Below are 22,996 nucleotides of genomic sequence, written 5' to 3' on the forward strand. Positions count from 1 at the left end.
CCAACTTCGTTCATTCTTTAAGGTAGTTACAACAATATATAAGGACTGGTTATAAATTATTTAAATTATGAAAATATGCCCTGTATGAACAGTTGCCATATCAGTATGGGAGTGACTATGTTAATTATTTTAAGCTTTGGAGCAGGCCCAGTTTGAACTAGATGTTTCCAGAGGACTGAGCAGTCAGACTGAGCTAAGAAGAAACACAGGTAATTAAAATGCTGTGCTATCTCTCTCCAGACAACCTTCTGTGCTTCTTATCATTACTTTCCAAACTGTCCGACAGCCATAAAGCTACGTGCATGACATACACTTCACTACATACTTGTCTCCCCAAAGCAATTCCTTCTTAATACTGAAGATTCTAAACCACAGTAACCTCAGTATCATGAGGTGGATTCATACTCCCTTTCCTTCTCCAGAGCTCAAGTCCACAGGACTATTTAGAAAGCAAGGCCAGAAAAGATACAGATGTTCTAGTTCTCTGGGGGTCTGATTCACCAGTACTGGGACCTCCACAGAGCTCTGTATTGAAATGTCCCTTAATGGTGGTCTCCAGCCCCAACATCACCTGCCATGGTAGCACAGCCAGAGCAGCAGCTGGTGAGCCTCATTTTTCCATGGGAAGATCACAAAGTGCTTGGAGTTAGTGCTGTCTTTATGTTCAATACATTTTTCTGCAGATCTTTTATTGATCTGGTTAGCAGCATACCACACGAAGTAGTTACTCACCACTCTCTTCTTCTCATTTTTGCTGCATGGCCCATTGGCGACATAGATAATTTTATAGACACAAGGCAGGCAGCTACACAGAGGAGAAGCATTTCACATAGATGCTTTCCCTTATCACACAGCCCTGGCTTTCTCTGCAGTTTTGCTCCCCTTCACAGCAGGCAGCATAGCAAACCTAACAAGTTCTCAGTATTTAACTATAATTTCTGGTCCTAATACAAGAGCATTACTATGGCCTAGTAATTAAGCCACTGACTAGGGACATTGGCGATCCAGGCTCAAGTCCCTACTTTGTATGATTCAAGGCACAGACTTTCATCACAGATTACTCCATATGACCACCTGCTCTTTCACATACCAAAGAAACCTGACCAAGTCACTGCTCTTTTTAACCTCTGTGACTCCCTATTCTTAAGGGTCTAGTTCAAACCCTCTCATTAACTGCCTCAATATTTCACTTTGGGGGACAACGTGGGTGACGTAATATCTTTCATTGTCCCTCCAATATCCTGGGACTGACATAGCTACAACTACACTTCATACATGTTTCCCTTTCGACAGCTATGTTCTTATTAATAATCTAATACATAAATTAGTTCTATGATAAGATTAGCACAGTTCCTAGTGGATGACAAAGAATCTTTCTTTTGGCTCACAGGGCAGAGTTGCTCTTCACAGACTAGTAGATAAATCCACAGTTGGCATAATCACATGCTACTCCATCAATTTGCTCACTTTCACCAGCCGTGAATTTATGCTGCTGAGTACCTCTCTACTTGTATGCCCCCCTCATTACTGTAATATCTGAAGAATAAGCTTTATGAGCTCTTCACAGAAATATCATATTTGTTAAATTCAGTCTAGTTGTACCTTAATGCTTGGCAGACGCAATATTTCTCACAATTTGCGAATCTTGCATGGAAGTAAGGATGTTATATTACCTCTTTATTTGTGACTGCTACCAAAATACTGTGCCTAGTTCTGGTTTCCACAATTCAAGAATGATGTTGGATAAATCGGAGAGGGTTCAGAGTGGAGTCATGTGAATGATTAAAGGTTCAGAAAATATGTCTTTTACTGATAACCGAAACAGATTGAACTCCTGGTGTCAATAAATCAACAAATAAAAGGTTATGGGGTGACTAGATCAAAGTCAATAAACACCTATATGCAGAACAAAAATTTGATAACTGAGGGCTCTTCAGTCTATCAGACAAAGGTATAAATATCTGGAAGCTGAAGGTAGACAAATTCAGACTAGAAATAAGGTGCACATTTTGAACACAGAGGAACCATTGCAGCAACTTATCAACTGTTGTGGTGGATTCAGTATCACTGGAAATTTAAAATCAATATTAGATTTTTTCTAAAAGATATATTTTTCTACTTTGATTCCCATCCATCAGCTCAGCAACGATGATGGTGCCAGAGTAAGTCTTTCTACTACCTTCTATCTTGTACCAGCTTCATGGCTTCATTTATCTTTAAACCTTTTGTGTTCTGTCATTCTTTACTGTGTCTATCTAGTGCAGGGGTTGGCAACCTCTGGCACGCGGCTCGCCAGGGTAAGCACCCTGGCGGGCCGGACCAGTTTGTTTACCTGCCGCCTCCGCAGGTTCGGCCGATCGCGGCTCCCACTGGCTGCGGTTGGCCGTTCCAGGCCAATGGGGGCTGCAGGAAGCCACGGCCAGCACATCCCTCTGACCGCGCCGCTTCCCACCGCCCCCATTGGCCCGGAGCGGCGAACTGTGGCCAGTGGGAGCCGCGATCGGCCAAACCTGCGGAGGCGGCAGGTAAACAAACTGGTCCGGCTCGCCAGGGTACTTACCCTGGCAAGCTGCGAGCCAGCGGTTGCTGACCCCTGATCTAGTGCATCCTTAGGCTTCCTCTATTTCTAGTTTCTTGCACTCTGATATATATCTTTAAGTGTGGTATCCTTTCTCGGTCCATTCTTGACATGTGTCCAAACTGCTACAGTGTTTATACAGTATTATTTCTTCTCCTAAACATTTTCTTATCACTTCATTTTTTTTCTTTTCTGCAGCACTGAAACTCTCCATATTTTCCTCAGTCACTTTATCTCTGCATTCAATATCTTTCATTTGTTGGCTTTCCTCACACTCCTGCATTCTGACCCATACAGCAGTATTGGCAGGACAGTCGTCTCATATACATTGATTTTCATTTTAGCCTTCTAGATCTTGTAGAGTTTTCTGAATACAGTAGCAGCTAGTCCAATTCTTCTTTTTATGTCATCTTCATAGTTCATATTGTTTGATTCTAATCCTCTAAGGTACACAATTTCCCTCCACATGTTCTAGTTGTTTGTCTCTGTCTTTGGCCTTGATCTCAACCTTGTTCCTCTTCTCTTCCAATTGCCGTCCTCCTTGATCAGTGCTATGAGGTCAGTATTATCTGTGAATCTAATATTATTCACTGTCCTCCCACATAACATGATTCCTCCCATTTAGTCTCTTAGTGCTACAATATTACTGCTCCCAGTACCAAGTTGAACAAATCAGGCAATAGCATACATCCTTGTCTCACTCCTACATATTCCTGAACCATTCATCAATTTCCTGTAGATGTTGTCTATCACTTGATCAATTTCTTGGGGATGCCATACATTCTCAAAACTTACCATAACCTTTTCTGCAAAATGCTGTCAAAAGCCTTTTTGAAGTCTTTGGAGTTGTTGTCGCAGATTTGGTTATGTTCTATTTACTTCTTCAACGTGTCTTATTATAATCAGCTGGTCCATTGTACTTTGTCCTGGTCTAAATTTGGCCTGTTTCTCTGCTTCCACATTTCTCTTCATTCACCTCTGCAATGTTTTGGTGAAACCTTTTCCCACACACTCAATATGCTGATTCCTCTGTAGTTCTTGCACTTTCTCTTATCTCCTTTTCCCCTATTCACTCAGCGCTTCTGTTTGTAAATCTAATTGAATAACTTGTGTCTCATCTTTACCCTGTGTTTCTTGCCTGCTTGCAGAAGCTCTGTCATTATGTTGTCACTTCCCAGTGCCTTTTTCTTTTTCAAACTTTCTATTGAGATCTTTACTTCTGATCACAATTCCGACTCCTGCTCTCCCTCCTTTTTGTACTGGGAAGCTTCTCCAAGACAGTTTCATCTACCATGTTCTACACTTTGTACAGTTCCTCAAATATTCTTTCCATTGCTTATTCTTTGCTTTTTCATTATTTGCCTGTGCTTTTCTTTTACTGCCAACATGTTCAGCTCATATGGCCCACTCAATTCTCTAATCTTCCAATAAACCCCTGCACTGCATTCCTCTTTGTGTGTTCTTCTGCATCTTTGCATTGTTCATTTATCCAGTTGTCTCTCTTCACTTTCTGTTTTATCTCTGGTTAAATTATTGTACTCAGCTTTTAGACTTGCATCTTCCTTTTTAATCTTCTTCAGCTTCTTACACTTGTCACTCAATTGCAGCACTTCATCCATTATCAACTTTGATATCTTCAAGTTGGTCTTGTAGCCTATTTATTCAGCAGCTCTCATAATCTCATTTTTTTACATTGTTCCATGTGTCTTCAATATTCATTTCTTCTTTTGCCAGATATGTGATGTTAGATTGCATGGCTTCTTTGTATTCTTTCCTGATATCTGTCTCTTTCAGTCTGGCCAAGTCATAGACCTTAGTTCTCAGTACTTTTTTGGTGTCTCTTAGCCTCAAACTCATTGATGCGAGCACAAACTTATGATCTGATCCGATATCAGCCACCAGTGTGTTGTTGTGCAGATCATTTATGGCTGATCTAAAAGATATGCTCTAGTTCAAACAAGAATTAATTCAGGGATGTCCTATGGCCTGTGTTATATAGGAAGTCAGACCAAATGATCACAGTGGACACCTTCTGGTCTTATAATCTATGAACCTATGTTGGTACATTCTACACTTTATTCATTCATGAAGTAACCTGGGGGTTGAATTTTGTTTTCCATCCAGCCCTAGTTGTGATGCTAGTATCACTCCACTAAAACATGAAAGTTTTGGGAAAGGAACTGAGATTTAATTTCATTTGTAGAGTGTCTCATATCAGAATGATTGTAAAGTAAATGTGAAAGATGATCCTGCGGAGTACCTTCCACACATCCAAGCATGAATACAGAAAAGAGAGAGGCACAGCACTAGTCACTCAGTCTTATGCCCAGGAGAGAATTGGGGACCAAAACACTGCAAAGATGAAAAACTGTACGATGGATCAGAAAGTACTCAATTTTTCTCCCTTTCTCCATCTCGAGCCATTCTACAGAGGCTGTCAGGCACGTTCTGCATATTCTTGGGTGCTGCCCTCTGGCAGTACCCCCATGGTTTTTGGGTCTCCCCACCCAGAGGAACCGCCACCACTATCCCCACCTCGCCTCAGTATGAGGCTACTGCCAGTCACCGTCTAGCCCCGCTCACTGGGGCGGACTGCAGTGCAAAAGCCACTCGTCATAGGCAAGGGGGGTTTGGACCTGCTGCCCGTGCCTACCCTTGGGCTGCCCTTTGCGACCCCAGTACCCCTTCCGGCCTTTGTCAAGGCCCGCAGCCTGGGGCTTTCCAAGCCAGAGCTCCCCAGCTCCTCTGGCCTTTCCCCAGTCCTGCTACACTACAGGTACCTTGCTCAGCTCCCAGCAGCCAGGCCCATCTCTCTCAAAGGCTAGAGAGAGACTCTGTCTGAGCTCCTGGCCCACTGCCCTCTTATAACGGCCAGCTGGGCCCTGATTGGGGCATGGCTCCAGCTGTGGCTGTTTCCCCTTTCAGCCCAGGCTTGCCGCTTACCCCAGCAGCAGCCCTCTTGCAGCTTCAGCCCCTTCATGGCCGGAGTGGGTTACCACCCCACTACAGGGTCAAAATGGAATAGCGCAAGGAAAGTCATTCCAATTCAAATTGCACTGAGGAGTGGAAATAGGAGAAAGGCTGAGAGTTTCAAAGCATCCATTTTTCATATTGTTGTTCACTGGTATAGAATGATACAAACTGTAAATGAGACAAAGATTATCCAACCTTAGAGTGAAAGTCTATTTGTGTATAATGTTGGGGGAATTTGTGTCTTTCAGAGTCTAGTTATCCTGCCACTTTCCATCATGCATCCCTTTAGCTAAGTCTGCGTGTAAACTGCAATCTGCGGTGTGACTGAAGCCTGGGTAGACAGACCCATGATAGTTTTTCCTGCGCTAGCATGGCTAACAATAACAACATAAACGTGCTGGCACAGGCTTCATTGTGGTCTCTATAAGCACATTGAGGACCCTCAGTACCTACTTGCTTTGTTAACCTGTGCCGAGGCTTGGTCCCCCATGTCTACACTGCTATTTTTAGCTGTACCAGTCCAGATAAAGGTAGCGCGGGCGCGGGTATGTCTACCTGAGCTGTAGTCACAACTTAGATTGCAGTGTAGATATACCCTCTGTGAGGAGGTACAGGGAATTTCTTCTGGGAAGCAAGGAGTTAGATGGGAAGTCACCTCCTCTGGGAGTTACTGGACCTTAGATCTACTGTGTGCCTGTTTCTGTGTTGATACAACAGTTTTGATGACCAGTTAGCACATCGTTATGTGCTATCCTTATCCTTATCCTTAAAAAAAAGGCTATTATTTTAGTTAGCCTCTGTGGTGGTAGTGTTTTTTTTTTTTCTTTACAGTTGTTGAATGACAGCAGCGTTGACAACTCTTGCATTTTCTAATCACAAGTCTCACAATATTTGATGTTTCCCATAAAGCCCCAGCTCCTAGGGACAAATGATTAACTAGGAATCTCAGCTTTCATTTAAAAATAAAAATTAAATTTTCTAGCCCTCTAATTGTGGGGGGAAAGCTTGAAAATGAGACCTGATTGCACTCTGAAGGTTAAAAATCAGAAGACACCCCCCCACAAAATGTATGTTTTAAAATCTCATGACTTTTAAACCAAATGTTATGATATTATGGGACCTGACTCATAGTTTTTGAATATTTTGGACTGTCAGTATTGCTATTGCCATAATAGCATCTCCTCTGTTAAAAACACAATCCTCCAATGATGTAAACTGGCCTAACTGTATTGCAGTATAGCTAGTCTGATTTATATCAGCTCAGGAACTGGCCCAGTATACAAAAATGTTTGTTTCTACAAGTCCAATTTTTAGCAATATAAATTGATTACTCCTAACTATGGGACCAATGGTTTATATGAAACCATTATTTGTAACTGCCAATTCAGTTCATAAGATCTTTCTGATAGTCCATCATTATTGACTCCCAGATTTAATAACTTCATTACAATAACCATTATTGTATTATTGCAACTTGGAAGGAAATGTAAACTTGATCTGAGCCAATGAAAAGAATGGCATAATCAATCAAAAATTGCTAAATTGATTGAATGAGGGTGGTGCTGAGCACTACTTTTTGTATCTTTTGATTTTCCATTCAATGATTATAAATTCCATTACAGACCACCAAGTCATGCCAGGTAGTGCTAATCTTGTACAGTTATTTTGGATATTATATTGTTGGTTTGCTGATGGCTTTACGTCTTGACATTTCCAATGAAACAACATACATCTAATCTAGAAAACCATGTTTCTTTATTCTCTACAAGATTCTTTAAATGAGTCAGTTAAAACTAGGGTTACACTGAGAACATATTTTAGTAAGTAACTCCCATAAAAACATTCACAGAAACCTTTCTAAAAATTAAACTGATTGACTTGAATATTTGATTTCAGGATGTGCAAACCCCTGCAAGGTTCACTTTGCGATGGGACAACGTTGCTCAGCCCTGCAGGTTTGGCTCCCAGGAGCTGGGAGCAAAACAACCCCTGCTGATTTGCTAGGAGGTTTGTATTCTATGAGAACTTTCCACAAATGAAGAAGGATACTGGAACAAGAGGTCAGCAAGATGCAAACAAACTCAACCCTTTTGTGAATGCTCTGTGCATTTTTGGAGAAAACAGCCTCAAAACCCAAGTCATTGAAAGAATGAGCAAGTTACACATCAGTCTTTGGCACAGCTCTAATTGTATCAATACTGGAAAGAACACACCATTATGAATTGCGGTACTATTGTGGCTGCCAAGTATTCAATGTCTGAATTTAACCAATATGGTTGCCTGCTCTCTCATATCCAAGGAAGCCTGACCACAGGTGTCACAGCTCCAGTTGAGTGCCCACTCTTGGCTACTTGCCAACCTCCTGTGAGGGAATCTAGACATTAAATCCCTTCATGTTTTAAGTCTGAATATAGCCTATGCCCTGTCCTTATCTTGGGATGTCTAGGCACTCACTCAGGGTGCAGATCCTCTATCTAGCACCTGCTCCTGAGAGCTGCAACCACACAGCCCACTGTAAAACCCCTAGAATCAATGCTGAGAAACTCCCCTTCTCCCTTGACTTAAACACACCCTCTCCCAGAAAGAACTTCACCCACTTGGAAGTTCTGAGCCCACTGTTTACCTCTTCAAGGGGCATGTGAATAGTGTAACACAGAACACACGTACAGACTTTGCACGGGATTCTAAAACCATTTGTGCTGGACACAGTATAAAAATGTAGGAGTGATGATCCCAAAAGGCTTCCACTTTGCTTCCCTCTTCTCCTTTGGGTAAAATCTTGGTAACAATGAAGTCAATGGCAAAACTCCCATTCATGTCAACTGGGTGCGGATTTCACACTTTTTTGCTTGCCTTCTTAGACGCTTCATTAGAGCTAGGACTGTCTCTTACTGTTTGTTAAAATGGAGCCCTGATCTTGCATGAGACCTCTACATAGTCCCCAATACAAATACTGTATGTGGGATTCTGTTTGAGTAAAGGTATCAGAGTCTGTCCTTATATAATTAATAATAACAATAAACAAAAATACTTTTCAATCTTTAGAAATACTCTCAGTTTCAGGTAGATCTCTTAATTTATTAATTGCTCAGATGACAAGCAGAGCAACAAAGCACATTTTCTGCAACTGTCAATAAATATACTGTAACATATGCCAAAAGTCATTCAAGATACAAGTTAGTGGTAAGACCACAAGATGATATTATCAGTCAACTGTTTCCTTTTGCTTCATGTAGCCATATAGTGCCTTTAAAAAAAACAAAAACACTTTCACCAAGCAGAATGTGGTGGAAGATAAAGGACTTAAAGCCTCCTTGATTTATTTACTATATGAAACCTGTTGGCCTCACAGTTGAAGCTTACCAGAGTCATTCTCATACAATGAGAGCAGAGGTTCTCAGGCTGGGGTGTGCAAAATGTATTCTGGGGGCGTGAGAAGCTTTAAGAAAAAAAAAAGTACTGCGCACATTTTATGTACAGCATTGAGTAACTATCAAAGCTGATTCCTCCAGACATATCAGATCCTCACGTGACACTGTGCATTTGACTCTAGATGGTGCTGTGTATTTTGACGGATTTTTGTTAAGCTTCCATAGCATTGTACAAAGCCGTTGCCATCTGTACATTAATCCATTTGCTATGACACGATGTGCACATTTAATTGTAAGCATCAACCACAATCGCAATTTTGCTTTTGCTCTTACTACTATGGATCATTGGCTCTGTCTGAAACAATGCCTTATCTGCTTTTAATATTTAGTGAGAGTTGCATGTTGATTTTTTCTATCAGTATATGTACTTGTGTGGTAGGGAGACATGAACAACTACCTACACAAAGAAGGGGCATGCAATCAAATAAGTTTGAGAACCACTAACCTAGAGGATAACTATTTCTTTGAGTGGTGATAATAAAATAAAATATGTCCAGCATTAAACTAGCCAGTCATACAGTATAGTCACCTACTCACTTCCTCATTGCTGATGATAAGATTGCATATCACTTAGACAGTAGAATGTGTAATTCAAGATGTCGAATGTCTTTTCATTCCCTAATATCAACCCATGGCAAAAAACATTTCAAAGTTTCCAAACACTTCAGGACCACTCATGACATGATGATTTAGTTTGGGTGACTACAGTTCCAGTGTGCCTTGTGATGCCTGGGTACCATAAGCTAAACTGTATAACCAATTTGAAATGTATTCACTGACCTGTCTTTGTGAATTTTATCTGCAACTTCACAAAACGGTTGTCAAAAGTGTGAGCAATAGAATATAAAATTGATACTGCTATTAGCAATACATGATGGGTCTGACACAAAAAGAGGAAAATCTTTCACAGAGTACACTGAATCCTCTGATCCAAAAGTATCAGTCTGCTGGGGCTATCTACAAGTATGTTAAGGGGGATATTATATTGACTCAGGTATGGATATATTCCAGTTAAGTAACAATTGGAAAACACATAGGTAATCCTAGAATTACTTCTTGTCTAGTTTTGGCAAACTATGTTTATACAGGGACTTCCACCCAGGGAGTACTTCATGTTCACAATTCTCTGTTCCCTCCCCCCTCCTCCTCCCCCAAGATAGTGTCAGAATCCATATTTCTGGGATTCAAGAGGGGAAAATAGCACCTTCTGAACATTACTACTGTCACTTACCATACTGTAACACGGTAACTAGCCATGACCAGCTGGTTTTCTTCGTCTACTTCCTTTCTTCCTTTAGTTAATTTTGTTGATGAAAGTGTATCAGATATTGCAACCATGTGCAGTATATGTGGGAGAGCATATTGTATTAATTTTCTGAATGGTTTAGGCCAGGAATTATATGGAACACTGGGAAAGGGGAAAAGTTGCCACAGCTCCTCCAGGTACCAAAAACAGTGTGGGGTGATGAAGCCTAGTTCCTGGAACTGTAAACAATTCTGTCAGGTGTCTTCCATATATTGGTTCAAACTGGACAAAGACAAAGAAAGGGTTTTGGTATAAATAGTCTGCAGTTTTATTGCAGCCATGTTGGTCCCAGGATATTAGAGAGACAAGGTGAGTGAGGTAATATCTTGTATTGCACCAACTTCTTTTGCAGAAAGAGACAAGCTTTCAAGTTTACACAGAGACCTGAAGAAGAGCTCTGTGTAATCTCAAAAGCTCAACAGAAGATGGTCCAATACAAGATATTACCTCACCCATCCTGAGTTTAAACTGACACGGGGCCTTCTTTTTTATTCAGAAAATAAACAGGAACTTTTGTCCAGTGGAGGAGCCAACTCACATGGAAGGGTTGGAAGTCTTTGGCTTACTGGGGTCCCATAAGACTGATGGGTGACCTCTGGTAAGCCCTTAGTATGCATACAGGGACTTTTATTGGTTTTAAGTTTTCTCTGTAACGCTTTTGACCTAAGAATAAATGTGTTTTGCTTTGTGAAGGCTTGTTGGTAACTAGTATACACTGTTGTACCTCTTGGGAAAAGAGTTAACCACAGGTGTTGGAATCTGGTCTGATTTTGGGGGGAAATCATGGTGAGGTGCAGTGGGACTGTAAGACTAACCCTCTGGTCTGGAGGGAGAGAGGTGCAGTCTCTGCCTAAGAGAGGTGATGACTGGGAAACCTGAAACTTTAGAGTTGGTACCCCTGAAGAAGACAAGGAAGGAGGTCAAAGGTCAAAGGTACAGTTAACCCTTAAATTGTGATAGCATGCATGAAAAAATTAAATAGTAATGATGATTGTGGCAACTGTAGTATTTGTAGAGTAAGGTGAACAGCAAGGTGAGAATTAGTTTTGTCTACATAAGAAAAATTGCACTGGGTTAATTAAATCCATCTTTTCTATATAATTAATCTGGGGCAATCTACCTGGCCCTATGGTGGATGTATTTAAACCATTTTAAGTCCTGCTGAATTTGGTTGAGCTTGTATGTGTAAATTACCAAATTAAGTTAAACATATTTAAAGAGATTCAACCAGTTTAAGTGAATCTAAGTAGGGTCATCGGACTACTTTGACTAGATTGATTTAAAATCACTTCTGTTAATTGATGCAACTTTTCTCATATAGGCAAGGCACAGCTTAGACACAGTTACTAGAACTGTTTGTTTAAAAGAATAGAATAAATATGTTGCTAAAATTATAGAGAGTGGAGACTTCTTTTAGCATATACTGACAATATTTATTAACTTTCTTTTTTTCAATGAATATACATACTTTCCATCTTAAGCACCTATTTTCTTTTCATCTACTCTTCAAATTTTTACTGAAGAGAAAATAGATACATATGCCAGCTAGAGAAAACAGGATCACTTAATAATAAATTTTTTGAATAATAAATGTCAGACTCATGAGGAAATGGGTCAGGCTAGTTTTCAAAAATGTTACCCAAAGGATCCGTTTCTGGATTTGATATCTTTGCTTATGAGAAGCCTCAAATTCCGTTTTTTCCCCCCTAGCAATACTCTGCGGCAGTGACATCTGGTGTCTTGTTGTGCTTCACCACATTTTCACCAATCTGTAAGTACTGAGAAATAGAATAAAAAGACCTTATTTACAGATAAGAAGATACTCACTGTTTTTGATCAATAGTGTTATATCTAGTGATTCAAGCAGCTCAGTTGGAACCATAACAGTCAGAGTTTATTACTAGTAAATCAATATGATGTTTCTTTGCCATGCATCTCTTTCGAGAATCTGTATAGTACAATGATTATCATTATATAATAAAGTCCAGTTTCTCTTTTGCTGTCTTCTGGGTTTGATCTTGTAAAACTCAGAATTGATTTTCCTGAAATTCAATGTTATGTTTCCACTGTATGGCAGATATGCCACTTAGCAACAGCTTTAGGTGCTAGCCCCTGAGAATGAATGCCTGCGGATGGAGAAATTGGTCAAAAATTTCAAGCTCAGCACCTTAAGGCTAAGAACTATTTATTTTCTATGTCCTGGGTGCAACACAACAGCCTAACATAAGCAAGCCTGATGCACATGTGCAATTGATTTTTGTCCACCACCCCTGACAGAATTAACTGTGAGGAAAAGAAGGGTCTCCAATTCTTATGCTGGGTTTCCACTGGGATGAATAAACTTAACATCTCATGAGAAAGCATTAGAAACCAGAAAGCCAGCTGTGGCCCTAAAGAATGGTTGAATCTTCCTCCACTTTGATAGTGACAAAATTGTACAAAATTTCAAGCTTTTATGCTTCCAGCTATTGTTGTCAAAACTTTAGTCATTTAAACTGAAGAAGAGATGTAAGGAATCACTTTCATTTTAGCCCACGTATTAAAGGGCTGTAAGCATTCACTAGATAGATGAGGACTGATAGCAAACCTGATTGTCTTTAGGCTATCCTGTGCCTCTGAGATCTCATCAGTATCTAAACCTGTCATAAGGCATGTTTAACAAAAAGGAAAAGTATTGTCTGTTTGGACAACTTGCTTGTTTCATTAAGATATGGCCACTGTCTTCCAATAGAGATAGAAGATTCTATCACTGTTATCTTAGTTTTTTCTCTTACTTGCCAAGATACCAACTCCTTCATGACACTGCCTTTATGGGGATAATATTAAACAAATCACGCACTCACAGTTTGTGTCATCTAGATATAGTCTTTCCAACTGTTTGTGTTTTTAGGCAAGTCCAAGAGGAAAGCATGCTTGTATTTCCAATAGTTGTTTTGTGCATGATCGGTGCAGCTTATTTTTGGAGTTCAAAGAAAACACTAAGAAGTTGTCTTCTCTCTGAATTCCTTTGGCATTTTTTGATACACCGGGACATTTGTTTTTCTTTGTAAATGCTAAGGGAAAGCCACAGGCTGTCCTTAAACTGCAGATGAAAATGATAGCTACTTCTCAGATAACAAACATTTTTAAAGGTGTTGTATTACAGCTTTATATCACAGTTGGATAGTTGATACAATTAAAATAATGCCACACCTTCCACAGACATTCAACCTGTGGTCAAGAATCTTCTAGTGTTCCACAGAGGACTTCCAAGTAGCCCACATACCTTGCTTTAGCCATATGCACATGAAAACTGACCCAAGAGGTAGACCTGTCACTCTAGAAAGTTTTAAATTGTACACGTATCAGTCTTTAAACAGAACTACCTTCTATACCTTTTTTATTCTACTACTTGTTTGGGTTACTATGCAGGAAAATGGAGTAACAATGAGTAACAATGATTCAAACATGCTCAAATTTTCTGATGATGCAAAAACTTAATTGGAGCATCGCTGGTGAAAATCAGCATATCTGATTCTCTATGCTTTTGGCCCATTACTTCAGGCCAAATTACCATCTTCAATGCTGGGCCTATATTTTGTAGTCAGTTAATTCAGCAACAGTAACTTGCTAAGAGTGGGAGTGTGCCAGAGTGGGAAATACTTACAAATAGATCTATTAGTCATCTACAGTTACTGTGTACGGTGACCAGGTGTCTGGTTTTCGACCGGAACACCTGGTTGAAAAAGGACCCTGGCAGCTCCGGTCAGCAGCGCCGCCCGGGCCATTAAAAGTCCAGTTGGCGGTGCTGCAGAGCTAAGGCAAGTTAGTCCCTACCTGTCCTGGCTCTGGACTGTGCCCATGGGGCTACGCGCACTGCCCCCGCCCCAAGTACCAGCTCTGCACTCCCATTGGCCAGGAACCGCAGCCAATGGAAGCTGCGAGGCTGGTGTCTGCAGGTGAGAGCAGTGCCAGAACTTCCTGCCGCGCCTCTGGGGCTCAGCGTGGAGTCAGGACAGGCAGGAAGCATGCCTTAGATCCCTGCTGGACCACTGACTGGAGCTGCCGGAGGTAAACCCAAGCCCCAACCCCTTGCCCCAGGCCTGAGCCCCCCCAAACTCAGAGTCCTTTCCTGCACCCCAAACCCCTCATCCCCATCCCAGACCCCACACCCCCAGTCAGAGCCCTCATCCCCTCCTGAACCCCAAACTCCTACCCCAGCCCAGATCCCCCTCCCGCTCCCATAACCCCTCATTTGTGGCCCCACCCCGGAGCCCACACCCCCAGTTAGAGCCCTCACCCCGTCCCACACCCCTGCACCAGCCCAGTGAAAGTGAGTGAGGGTGGGGGAGAGCGAGCCACCAAGTGAGAGGAATGTAGTGAGCGGGGAGCAGGGCCTCGGGGAAGGGGCAGGGCTAGGGTGTTCGTTTTTGTGCGATTAGAAAGTTGACAACCCTATTACTGTGCTCCACATTTTACCATACTTCATGTTTACTCTGCTTTTTGGTAGGGTATTTTTTAGTTTGAGTTATAAGGATTCTGAAACACTTTATACTGGTAAGTTTTGTGCAGTGTCTTCTTTAAAGAATATTATTTTTAAGGATGTTCTCCAAGAAAGTAATAAATCACATATTATGATGAATTGTCATATATCCATACATTTATCATCCTCATTATTCAACATGAGTGCACTCTCTCAACTTCCAGCACACGGGGTTTATACCTGTGTTCCCAATTTCACAAGTCACAAAATAAATCAGAACCTAACAGTTTGATCATTTCTGTAAGCAGAACATGAATTTTTCCAGGTTCATGCTTGCTCATTGTTTCTCAAATGGGAAAAAAATCTACTAATGCCTAGCGTCATCTTTATTTATAGGAAACCAGCATGTGGTAATTGCGATCCAAGACATTAACAGTTCTTCATCACCCAGACATTTTTTCTTCAGATTTTTAAACCAGAGCTCCTCAGCATGTGGCTATTCACGTTCCCACTTGAGGATCAATGTTGCTGGGAGGTCGACGGAAATCTTGCAGCTAGATCCTGGCTAATCTCATTTTTTCATTATTAATCAGTGTCTCGGTGCTGTAATATATTACACATGAAAAGGAATTGGGTACTAATACACTATGAAATCCTCATATTTCACAGGGTTTTATATATTTGCAAAAGGTCAGTTTAGTTTTCATTTGCATTATTTTGTATTTGTATACATACCTCTACCATAAAAATAATAAATTCTAAGTGTTAATATGGACAGTCCAATCATGCAATGTGTGCACCAGCCAACTGTAAATAAACTAAAGAAGATGGAATTTTATTTATATTTATTTTTCATATATATATATATATATATATATATATATATATATATATATATATATATTCATATCACACATACATTCAGAGAGGAAGAGATTGAACTATACAACAGCTAAAATGTTCCTTGTTTACCCAGAATGTTTGGTGGGTGTGTGATTTCTAAGCATTCATCACTATTTTTTTTTCATTTACTAACTGGAAACTGCACATATGAATATTTTAATCAGTTTTGATTTCTGAGTTTCTCTCAATTAGAAATAAAATTGTTTCTGTGTCTTTTGTGTCATGATTCCTCAGTCATTCATCTTAAGCAAGCTAATGGTTCAATAAGTTAAATGTGAATTTCAAATGCAAAGTGCATCAAATAATTCTTTTGTATGCATCTAATAGTCTAGCAGCTGTCATAAAAATCCTAATTTAAAAAAAAATTGCATAGGTTTCCTTCCCCCTGTACTCTGATCATAAGCATAACAATTTTTTATTAGCAATGGGCTGAACCAATTTAGACAAATGTGGATACTTTCCTGTTTTGCCAATCTATCCAGGCATAGGTAGGGAAAGTATTTTATAACCTGTGAACTTTTACATGCTGTTTAGAGCTGTACAAAATGTTCACACTTTAAAACATTCAAAGCCATGCCAACATATCAGACCAGGTTTCAGTACAAACTCAAGACATGATGGTGTCAAGGACCATATAAATATGTAGAGTACATTAGACAGACCACGCATGTTCATCAAAAATTTGAAAGAAATCTTAGAACAAATATGGGACTAGCTTTGAACTAATCTGGGTTGATATATGGTTTTGCACTGAAAACCTGGGAAACTTGTGATTAATTCGTTCACAAAATCAAAGCAAAATGTGGTAGGTGCAAACCCATATTTATTGAAACTAACGAAAATAGTTTCATGAGCCTGTCTGAAGTAAAACTAATGAGTTCACAGTGCTCTGGTTCTATCATTACACTGAATATACAAAACAACCAATGGAATTTTCCCTCCAAGCCAATTTACAGATCACATGATCTCTCCATCAGAGAAAGCCTTATGGAAAAGTCCTGTAGAATTTAATAGAGAACAATATTCCTGCTTCAGAACACTACAGAACGACATATTTTCCACAGATTATTTGAACCAGCATTTGAGAAGGATGAAGCCAACAGGTAGTTCTTTAAAATCAGTGTCTACAGAATGCTATCAAATTCCTTTAGAGGTATGTTGGCTTCATCCTTCTCACATGCTATATAGGTCTTTCTATAAAGGAATAGAGAAATTTATAACCTTTTCTAAATACAAATTACTGTCTGGAACTCACCAGGGGAAAAACAGAAAAGACTAAGCAATGGTGGCTGTTCACCAAATAGGGTGGCACAAATAGCCGTGAGACCAGGCGTTTATCTGGTGGAATAGAATGGAAGGCTTAGTCTCCAGGAAGGTAGGGGACAGAATAGTTTTCTCGGTGAGAATGGGTTATTTTAGTGTTCTGTGATTTGTATTGTTATATTCTGACTAGAGATATTGGGGGCATATCCTGGTGGCTGCTGCATGTTTATATAGTTGGATCATCAGATTACTCATGAGAAGTTTAAGAGAATCAAGTATTTTAAACCCAGCCTTTCTCACAATTTGAACCTATGTTTTACATTTCTTTTATTCCCCTCTATCCAACACACACTCCTTTCAGGTAGCTTAAATTTGTTCCCTCTCTGTTTTTAACCTACTACATATAAATCCAATAGAACATTGACAGATGAAAAAGAGGATTTCCCAGGGTCACCACACGAAGCCTGAATTTATTATTGAGTTCGTTATTTATTATTGAAAACATATTAACAAATTGAATGAGCAGAGTGTATACGTAAGAGTCATGTAGGGGAAGCTATAAGTCATGTTCTGACAGGTTACATGTGTTTAATGCAGCTATTTACTTTTTTATTTATGAGAAATGAGTAGATTCTACATTAATTGTCAACTCCTTTGGTGGCCTTGGCTACCTCTGAAATGTATGGCTTCTTCTTAAAACACACTTACCAATATGTGCCTGTTTTAAATGGACTAAAATGGATCACAGTCTGTCAAACTTCATTACAAAGTTATATCATATTTCATATTGAGGCAGTTTGAGAGGTTCTTACTATGTTTACATTATTTATTAATTATTATTATTATTAGACAAAAATAATGAGGAAATTGAAGCAGAGAGAGGTACCTAATAGCCATGTGCTTTATAGCAATGAATGCTAGTATAACAGCTGGATTGTGGTGTAATCCTCACAATAATCTTCTGCCACTTTCTGTCCCTAAATGTAGAGAGGTAGCAAGGGGTAAAGACTAAGGGCTTGTCTACACTTACCAGGGAATCGACAAGCGGCGATCAATGCATCGGCGGTCAGTTTAGCAGGTCTAGTGAAGACCCATTAAATCGACCACAGATCACTCTCCCATCAACTCCTGTACTCTACCAGATCGAGAAGAGTAGGGGGAGTCGACGGGAGAGTGTCTCCTGTCGACATCGCATAGTGTGGACCCCGAGGTAAGTAGGTCTAAGCTACGTTGATTCTTACTATGCTATTCACGTAACTCAAATTGCGTAGCTTAGCTCAAATTTCCCCTGTAGTGTAGACAAGGCCTAATATTAATTTAACTTTGGAAGTGTAGCTGTCTGCTTCCTAAAAATGTGTCCATCAGCTGTTCACCAGTAAGCTTAAAACTGGCACAAATTTCTATTCAAAGGAATGGAGACCTTTATTCAGAGAGACAGAAAGTGTGTGTGTACATCTTCTTGCAACAGCTTTTAAAATATGTTTCAATCCATTTACATGCTTAGGAACAAACTTTATAGTTCATATTCATTTTCACTGGCTATTATGCAGGTGAAGGAGGACACTGGAATTCAGGGCCCTGTTTCTTCCTTTGCCCAGGCCTGCCAGGCACACCAGGGGAAGCAGCCTGACCATCTTGTGGGGGTACCTTGTGTCCTTCCATGAACACAGATTTGCTCAGAGAAGGACTGTGTTCCATTTGTGGGTGATGCAGCTCCAAAATACTTTTAATATAGGGTTATGCCTTACATGCACAATGGAGCCATCAACCTTCCCTGATTTAAAAATCCCTGTCATGGACACATGGGCAAACTATGCCTTGGGCCCCTTTTAGTCCCACTGTCAAGTGCCCTCATTAGATGACAGTCCTAGCTTCCCACACCTCCATTTTGGGTGGAACCACACAGTCCAACCACTCAGACTGGATCTTGTTGAAATGGATCTTTAATGAACCCACAGCTGGTCAGATTGTTACTGGTACCAGTGAAAATTTGGATTCAATTTGCTCAATGCACAGCAGTTTATTTCAGAAAGACTCACACAAGCAGGACTTACATAGTATCCTGATTGGCAAACAAAGCAGGTATAGCTACCAGTCCTAGATGAAGACTTTTCTTCTTCTCTTCTCTTCCCCTCTCAAGTACTTGGTCTGTTAAATGTCCCCCAGTGCAGGGTCTTGGTTACCCAGAGGCCCCCTGGTTCAAAAGTCCTACAAAAGTCCCTCATAGCAGGGTCTTGGCTACCCTGAGACCCTCTGTCTTACAGCATCACAGAGATCTTCAGATGTTAATTGGGGAACTAACTATCTAATTTAGTCTGCTTAGCATTTATGCCTCTTGTTCTCAAAGGAGTCACATGTCCCAGAAATATGCCCTGTGGGTGTTTCATTACTGTTTTTTCTAATTAATATTTTAGAAGGGACTGCAAAATAGAGACCAAAGATCAGTCAACATTTACCCTCTCATCAATCATTCACTTGAGCTCTTAGCGTGATGCCATACAAAAGGGTCATTTTGACCAGGATCAGCTTGTGTCAAGCTCATTGATTGCATGTTTTTGCATTTTCTTTACTTGGTGAGCTGGCCAACGGCTAGTATATTCCAAAGTTCTATGTTCAAACATACACGCATGTTAGTATATAGGCTTGTTTGTCAGCCTGAGATAGAAGATTGGGTTTTACTTTTTGATACTCTTATATCTTATATTAATATGTGTAAACAAAGGACAAAGACATTGTGTGTTACATCTGCCCACAAGCAGATGGGGTGAAAAAGATAAGAGATGGAGCTAAAGTGTTACTGGGCATGGTGGAAGTGTAATATATGACCATACACTGGAAGGCTGCCTGGCTCTTCTCTCAAGGCAAGGTCAAGCAACCAGTCGGGAGAGACAAGGGGGGATTGAAGGGAAGGTATAAAACACTAAAAGGCCAAAGAAATGCCTGCCCCTGACTGTAGCACAACCTCACTCCTCACCCCTCCGATGGGATACGAAAGAGGTGGGACGAAGACCCTAGACTCATGACCCCCTGAACGGTGCAGCGACTCACCAGCGCGGCGCCTCCTGCTGGCCTCCCGGGGAATTAGCTCGCCAGCTTCCAGAGCTCCCTCTGCTGACCGGTGTCTCGCCTTTCGCTGGCGCCGTGTCCCTCCCAGACCCCGGTGCCCCTTTCTCTTGGGGGCTGCCCCCTGGCAGTAACCCCACAGTATCTGGGTCTCCCCACCCACGGGAACCGCCACCCACTATCCCCACCTCGCCTCAGTATCAGGCTACTGCCAGTCACCATCTAGCCCCCGTTCACTGGGGCAGACTGCAGTGTACAAGCCACTCATCACAGGCAAGGGGGGTTTGGACCTCCTGCCTTGGCCTACCTCGGGGCTGCCCTCTGCAACCCCAGTACCCTTCTGGGCCTTTAACAAGGCCTGCAGCCTGGGAGGGTTTCCAGGCCGGAGCTCCCCAGCTCCTCTGGCCTTCCCCCAGCCCTGCTCCACTCTAGGTTCCCTGTGAGCTCCTAAGCAGCCAGGCCCTTCTCTCTCTAGAGGCAGAGAGAGACTGACTCTGCTGCTGGCCCACTGCCCTCTTATAAGGGCCAGCTGAGCCCTGATTGGGGCATGGCCACAGCTGAGCCTGCTTCCCCAATCAGCCTGGGAACTGCTTGCTCCCAGCCACAGCCTTCTCCTGGGCTGTTTTAAGCCCTTTATGACAGGAGCAGGTGACCACCCCACTACACCCCCCAGAATGGAACATGATCATTGTTCATGACAAGTTGTAAGGGGTGGGACTGTGGGCGTTCATTGCAGGTATATTGGGGCTTGCTAAGAAGGAGGAGATGGGAATGGGAACACAGACAAGGCTCTGCGGTGTCAGAGCTGGGAAGGAGGACACGGGGAAAACGCTCTGCAGCATTAGACCTGGGAACGGAACACTGGGAAACAGACTCTGCTGGCATGTAGAGCTATGGATATGCTTGCTTGGATCTAACCCTAATAAACCTCACATTGCCTGCACTTCAGACTTCTGGGCTTCTGCTCTCTTTCTGTGTGACATGAACCAGGGGAGAGGGTGAAGGGAAAGCCCTCTAACAAAGCAGATAGAGCCTCTAGTCACTCTCAGTAAATTTCCATATCAACTGTCTCATGCTAAGAGAACCCTGCTCCCAGAATCCTCTAGCAAATTCAGACATATCAAGCCATACCAAACTCATGTTCACCACATTCATTTATAACAACCATAGTAATTCATAATAATTCAGCACCATCCCAATATATCTCTGGGCTGCTGTCTCCCTGTTTCCCAATTGTGTTAATGCAACAGGCCCCACTATATTTGGCACCTATAAACCTTTTCACTCCAGGGACCTGTGATCAGTGAGCTGAATAAAAAAACAAACTCCAAAACATCATCTTCAAAACAAAGTGTTATTTAGTCATCTTCCCCCCCCCCCCCAAAAAAGGTACAAAACAATAGAGCAGGAATTGGCAACCTTTGGCATGCGACCTGTCAGGAAAATCTGCTGGAAGGCTGGGATGTTTTGTTTACCTGAGTGTACGCAGGTTCGGCTGATCACAGCTCCCACTGTCTGTGGTTCACCGTTTCAGGCCAATGGGGGCTGCGGGAAGCGGTGGCCAGTACATCCCTCGGCCCGTGTTGCTTCCCGCAGCCCCCATTGGCCTGGAATGGCGAACCGCAGCCAGTGGGAGCCGCGATCGGCCAAACCTGTGGACGCTCAGGTAAACAAACTGTCCCAGCCCGCCAGCGGATTTACCTGATGGCCCATGTGCCAAAGGTTGTTGATCCCTGCAATAGAGCAAATGGCAAAACCAACAAAAGGTCTGTATTACTTACACCTTAACCTTTCCTTGCCAGCTTTTGTAGATCCCTTCAGCACAGCAAACTCCATCTCTGGCTGAGGGAAACAGACTGTCATGCTTTCAAAGTGTTCTCCCTGTCTCTCAGAAAATCCTTGCCAACCAGTCAGCTATCGTCCCAGCCTTGGCAAAATAGCTACATAAGCAGGGTTGGAGTAGGGGAGTTTTCTCTTTATGGCTATAAACCTGGCTATTGTGTTTGCATATTTGTTGCGATGCTCCTTATCTAAGTTATTGTTTTAACTTCCCTGTTTGGTTCCTTTAACAACCCGTTTTGATCTAACTCCATAGCAAGTAATCCATCATAAATACAGAGAGGCATGCATATGTTAATAACCAACAACAACCCAAACACACAAGCAACTCCCCACAAACCAAATCAAGACAAAAAAAATCCAGATATTTTATCACTTCTGTTCATCACACTTCCATTTATGGAGCTAGCCATCTTTAATGAAGGGCTATGTAAATTTCACTTTCTGACCATTTGATTGGTGTGTCACCTACTTATATAATAGGCTTGTCTGCCTATAAGTAATTTCTACAATAAACATGCTACTCCCACACACAAACAACTTGCACTCCAGCACACATCCAAAAATATTCATTGTTGCATTTTTCAAATGTAAATATAATTATATTTTAGCAATCTTCTATAACTGGTTTATGTTTCATTGGAAATATCTGAATAGTTAGGGTTTTTTTTTTTAATTAATGGTACAATTCTCTTTTAATTCCACCAGCACTTGGATTTTCAAAAAAGCATTTTTTAAAAGAAGACTAGGGTATAAAAGCAGAGAGAATGAAAGGGAAAGAGTGGTATCAACTAAGGATCCAACTCACTGTTCAGTGCTCCTGAATTTAAAATTAGAAGTGTTTCACTGCACCTGAATTACTTGAATTACTTTGGCTCAGATAAGTAATTCCAATAGATAGGCTTTACTGATAATCTTCTAACTTTAAATTTAGACTCCCTGAAATGTCTGGTTCCTTCAAAACATAATTTTCCAGGTTGAAGAAGTTGTCCTATGAAGCTCCAAAGACCACTGACGGCAGAGACAGATTAGTGATGTTATATAGTATATATGTATACCAGAACCCTGACTCACTTATCAATGTGCTGAAATTTTTACATACAAAGTTTCATTTTAAGCTGTCTACCATGTTACTGTTATTAATTGGTAGGGGGGAAGGATGCTTAGTGGGAGTTAAA

Source organism: Emys orbicularis, chromosome 1, assembly GCF_028017835.1.
Source record: "Emys orbicularis isolate rEmyOrb1 chromosome 1, rEmyOrb1.hap1, whole genome shotgun sequence".
Lineage (NCBI taxonomy): Eukaryota > Metazoa > Chordata > Testudines > Emydidae > Emys > Emys orbicularis.